The following is a 6360-nucleotide window of genomic DNA, read 5'->3' as shown; positions in this document are numbered from 1 at the left end:
GGATTGTACCCTAACACATTTATTATGGTGTCAGCTTTTGCAAATTAGTCTGTGTCAGCAGATGCATATGTTGAACACAACTCCTGAGTCAAAGGTTTAAAACATGACATTATGTACATGGTTAGTTTCTTTTTTACTCCAGGCTGGTGTGGGTGCAGGTGTGTTTAAATAGAATTAGATCTGCAACATTTATGTTAGACTGAAATGTCCAAAGATTATACACCCTTTGAAATTGCTGATAGGAATGAGGTGTGTCAGCTGAGGCCCACATGTGGTGGCAACCCTGAGGGCAACACTTAATTTTCGACCAATATAATTGAAAATGCCACATGTAAGGTCATGTGGCCAGAAAAATGTCCCATTGAGTTCAGCAGAAGGTTTACCATCTAGTAAGGAGCTTTAGGATTGTCAGTAAAGGCAAAACTGTTTCTTTAACTTGTTACATTTATGTCTCTCTCTCATCCCCCCTTCCTTCTTGCAATGAATTCAGTCCCTTCTTAAATGGTTCTTCTCTCAATTTAATCCTGAGACATGACCCTCTGAGTTAGATTAGGCTGTGAATTAATGACTAGCCCCAAATCAACCAGTGAGGGCAAACAAAGACTTGAACCTGGATCTCCTGAATCCCAGTCCAGCACGGTAATCACAACACCACGTTGGTTCTCTACTCCTGAGGCAGAGTAGTTTGGTCTCGATCACAGGGAAAATGTAGACTTGTACAATAAAGTTAGGCCAGTCAAGCTACAAGCCAATCATGATGGGTGCTTGGATTATGCTATTGTTAAGGCCTATTTAAGTTACTGGGGCATCATAAATTCACATATTTGGGAGTAAGTCCCACTGAACTTAATGGGGCTTATTTTTTAAAAGACATGCATAGGATTTCTCTGTAAATCAGTATAAGTCTGGCTTAAAGCATTTGTGAATTGGGCTGTGAGTGCTCACAGAGAAAATTCCTGAGGGTGGTTGGAGTTAAAACACTGTATGACACTTTTACATAGTATAAAGGCATTTCCAGCCCAATCTTGAGCTTAAAAAGCAAGTGCCACTTCTACAACTCTTTGACCTTTGTTAAAAACACATCTGATTTTGTGGTGGGAACTTGCCCTGTAACCTTGAACAATAACTCCCTGGTTTGCATCCATATTTCTCACAGCAGATCCTTCCCTCAGACTGAAAAAGTTAAGAGATACTGCTGTATAAAAGGCAAACAGTATTTGCCATGTAAAGTATGAACAGGCATTAGGGCATTGCTGTGCATTACAATAAGGTTACAGTCACAATGTCTATGTATAACATAATCACGGTGTTGTCACTTTTTTGCCAGTGACAATCCTAAACACACTTATTACATGGTAAATCCCTCTAAAATACTTCCAAAGAAAAATGCATAAGATTGCATAGTTGTTTTTTTTGGAAAACAGGATGTGCTCACGTAGGGATGCTCAAGGAATCTGATTAACTTGTACATTATGAATGTACATTATGAATGTATCTGATCTGCACCTTCCAGAGAAATGTGTGTATCTGAACTTAGTTATCCTTAACATTTCACAGAAGTTCTAGTAATCTGAAGTGGTCCAAAAGCTGCCTTTTAAAAATTCCTTATTTTTTTTTCCTCACAAGAAATAGCTGCACCAACTGAGCAGCTAGAAAGCCAGGCTGCCATTGATGTGGCAGTATTTGAAATAAATCTACAAATGTGCTTGGGAGTTATATATGTCTTCTTGCTCAGGGACATTGTACTGACAGGATCTCGACATCTTGTCATCTTATCTTGCAAGGACATTAGCAGACCTGTTTTGAAAATATGTGTGGGCATTGCATTACAATGTGTCTACATCATTTTTCAAGTATCCTTCATGCACACAGACTGGAATTCTTCCCTGCTGGGCTTTGTGATTCCTCTCAGTCCCCAGATTTGGGGGTTTACATGCATCCTATGCAGAATGGGAGGAGTGGCAAAATCTATCATCACCAAATGAAGGGAATACCATACTACCCTGTTCCCTGTTTTCTGGTGTGTGTGGGGATAAGTGGGTGTGATGTGAAGACAATTGCATTCTAACTGAAAAATGATTTGGGACCTCAATATACAAAAGGAAAGATTTCTCCCACATCAACTTTCTTGTACTATAAGGGCCAAACCATACATGATGTTAGTTATATAGCTTCTCCCTCAAAGAATCATGTTGGTTTTCCACATCTTCCATTCTGTGGGAAGTGATCTAATTCAGCATGCTTATTTTACTCATATTTAGTCGGCAGCAGAGAGAGAGAGAGAGAATATCTCATGTTTATTTCATGCTCCAGTTCATTACCGATATCTGACCTGAAATATTAGAGGGGACAGGGGACTATTATATCATGTAGTCATCTGCTTCAGAATACTTATAGATCCAGTAAAGATCTCTATGTGGGAGGTAAGTGAGCTTTGACAACTTACCCTATACTGAGGACCCAAGTCCAGGAGGAGCTGATCTAGATTGAGCCCCATGGGGAGGGGACAGGGGAGATAAACCATATGCTAGAGTACAGTTTACCTGTTCCTACAGTAGCTATTTGCCAAATAAGATCAATTTTGCATAGAGGAGTGACACTATCTGACTATTGTCATATGTAATTTGCTGCTAAATTCTTCTGCAGAGACCTTCTTCCAGGTGCCTACAACACAGGAAGTGAGGTGGTTGGCAAAGGAAAAGAGGGGTTACAGTTGTTGTATACCCTGCTTTATGAAACTTTTCCAATCTGGTGATGTCTTTTACTTTGCAATCCAGTACATGCTTATCTGGGGAATAAGAACTAAACCTACGTTGAACTGTGGAGGTTTAGTTCCAAGTAGAGATTTACAGAATTGTGTAGTTAAGCCCCCTTTAACTTCTCCAGGGTTTAAAAATTTGATTTGTTCATGTTTGATGTGATGATTTTTAGCAATGCCCTTTACTGCTTCTAAATGATTTACTGAAGATTATGATGTTGATTTTTGTTTTGAGTGATTAAATCACAATGGAAATGTTTGAATTGAGGTGCCCTAGAAATGTTTTAAACAAACTGAAGTCTTTGGAAATAACAGCACAAATCCATTGCATGTTCCCTCAGAAGTAAGCCTTATCACATTCAATAGGACTTACTCCCCGATTGTAATCAACTGCACCAGTAAAACAGTCTAGAAGAAATTCTGAAATGGAATACAGTTGACCTAATTACACAGAAGATACTATAATCACAATGCATTTGTACGGCAGCCCAAACAAAATCAGGTCTTGTCTTCAGGAAAAAAGTGTTTGGCTTGTCCTAAGGTGATATAATTAGCTTGATCTCTTAGCCAATATTTATTTGAATAAATTAAGAACAGGGAGTAAACCCATCTATGTTGAAACAGCCTTCAGAATCTAGAAGGCCTACATTTGTAGGTCAACTGGTTTGGAGGCAACTCTGGAACTGAACATAGTATGGAGACTTTTACACAGAGAAACTGTATGACCTTGTGAAGGTGCATTATCACCAATCTTACATCCATTTATTTGGAAGGTTCTATTCACATGCCCAGTCAGAAGAAGTGAATATAAAGGTCAAACAGATCTAGGCAGAATGTTGTATGTGGTCCAGCAGGCATAGAATAGAACTAAATGTCTAGTTTATCTTGCAAGCCACACAAGATAATGCAGTGACCATGGATTGAGTGGTAGTTGGGCCATGTAGTGAAATAATTCCACGATCACTTATAGTATGATGAAAATCTCTGCATCCATGAAGTTCACATACACTCTCTGCCAGTTTTGAGTCGGCCTGGAATCCTAATCGTTGCTGGACATACTTCTAGGTGCAGACTAATCCACGTGATAGGAAAATAAGGTTGCATGAAGAAAAAGCAAAGCTAATTGTGTTTGGCCATGCATTGAAACGACTCTGCCATTGTATACACCCAGATTCCCAATTTTGCTGTGACATTTCATGATGCCACTTTTGTGCTAACAAAATAGCTTTGAAAAAATCCAGACATTTGTAACATTTACTTCATATTCCTCAATTCCTCTAGGTTATTCCTCAATAACCCAGAAAGACCTTATAACATGTACATTTACAGAAATTTATTACTGAAGATTCTTGTCCTATCACAAAACATTAAATGACATAGCTTTTTAGAAATCTACAGAGTAATACTAGACTTCTAGTTAGGCTGTCAATAGCACGAGTGCTGTTAGCCCATGATCGCAACCCATGGCCAAAGTGCAGTGTGATTAAGCCAGTCAGAATTGATGGACTCCAGCATCCTTTCCTCCCTGCTGTATTCTCTTGAGAACATAATTGGAGGAGGAACACAAGGGGTGAACTGTTACTCTTTCATCTATGTTGATATTGTGTTTGCCTAGTCTGAAGTTCCAGTTACGATGCAGCAGTTTCATTCTATGCTTGCAATAACCTTGTAGGATCTTGTCTATTTGGCCTAACAAAAGGAGCTGTTTACAATTGCATTTAGAGGATTACCAACAGCAGAATGCGGTACCTTTTCTGTTAGAAAAAAGGTAGGCAAAGGGACAGAGAAAGACAAAAAAAAAAAAAAAAAAAGAAATGTAACACATGCACAGAGGACAAAACAGGGCACACATTTGCATAAAATCTGCAGGTGCTAATTTGCATGAGTGGAAGTCATTGCTTATAATTTAAAGAGCGATGCAATATGTGTTCTCCTACTGGGGAAGCCTGTTCCCCAGTGATATGCTGCCTAGGTGCTCGCTGTTGCTGGACCATGTCGAAGGCCCTGCTTGCTCTCCCTTTCTTACGTTTCTTTACTTTTAAACTAGACTAGGGCTGGAAAGCTCTTAGAACAAAGGGTGTTGACCAATACAGGGCTGTCCTCTGATAGCTCTTCAAGCAGGGTACTGTCTTCTGAAAAGTTGGACACCTGACCACTTTAGCTAACTTTAGGAACAGAGGCTGTACTTTGTATACTGAGCAGAGACTTTTCAGTGGTTCATATATTCACTTGTTTTGTTCATTTAAAGTCGTTTGCAGCTTATAATAATGACTTGCAATCTAAGAGACATAATACAAAGCGGGGAAGTGAAGAGGAAAAGCAGAGAGGGAAGCAAGTTCCGATACTGACCAGTTCATAGTGTCACCTGATGCAGGGACACAGTTACCAGGGGCTAATGGAGACGAGCAGAGCCAAGGAGTAGTAGGTCTCAGTCCATCCAATGGGTCTTCTCTCTTAAAGGTCCAGATGGAAGAGATGACTACTGATGCTGCAGAACTCCTGACCTTGCATCGTTACTGCTCACAGTAGATCGTTCCAGAGCAGCTTCTGCTGTTGAATAACCTCATTCTAACATTTAACTGTCCATCTGTGTCTGAGTCCTGCTCAGCTACGCATTAATTTCTGCCCTGCGGTCCTCTTCCAGAATCATCTTGGAAAAAGAGATTTTAAAAAATGTTAATATCTCATAACCATAGTTCTGATAAGATGCCTCTCACATTTTAAGGGTGGTTGTGATCCCACAATATTTGATGACTCAACCTTCAAGTATAGATGATAGATCTATGATCTAGGTTCAAAGGACACATTATTTAGTATTTGAACAAGGTATGAACCGAAAACCCCCACTGAATACAATGGGACTTACTTCCAAGTTAATACACATATAATTGTGCTTTTACATTGGAACTAATCCCGTACTGAAATGGAGAAATTTTATTTACAACCTCCAGCTTCATATCAAGTTTCCCATATTATCATTGAACTTAACATTTTTGGCAAATCCAACTAACACAGTGATGTATGCCAGTTCCTATGAAAATCCCCATCTGTGAAAGTATCAAAATATTTATTTTTAATATCTAAGACAAATATTTCTGGTGTGATTCCAAAGCAGTACTTTTCATAGGGCATTTATTAGGACCCAATGAGTGTCACTGACTAAGATATGAAGTTTATTTGCTTTCCTTAGCTGAGAATATATGGCCCAAAGAGAGGGTGGCAAGGTTTGGACTTGACTTCTCATATCTTATCACTACAGATGACCCAGGATCTTTGGGTGCCTGCGCCAGCAAATCCAGATGGCATCCATTAGCGATAAAAAGATAACAATAAATTAAATAACTGACCATTTATTGCACAAGGGTCGGTAACCCTTTTTCTGTCTTCCTCAGAAGACAGGCCGTTCTCTCATGGTCATCTGCTGGGAGCTGCATGCCAAGGGGGGGGGGGGGGGGGGCAAAACCAGTGATAGGCAGAGCTTGGTGAGGCCATGCTTTTTCGGGTCCCACTGACCTCGCTTCCCCATCTTTGCGACCCCATTTCTCCCCTTATTTCTGACATATTCTTTTCTCCCTTTCTGACTCCCCTTCTCTCCCCTTCTC

This window comes from Varanus komodoensis, unplaced genomic scaffold (assembly GCF_004798865.1).
Source record: "Varanus komodoensis strain SLA01 unplaced genomic scaffold, ASM479886v1 scaffold47, whole genome shotgun sequence".
NCBI lineage: Eukaryota > Metazoa > Chordata > Lepidosauria > Squamata > Varanidae > Varanus > Varanus komodoensis.
This window is presented reverse-complemented; position numbering follows the sequence as displayed.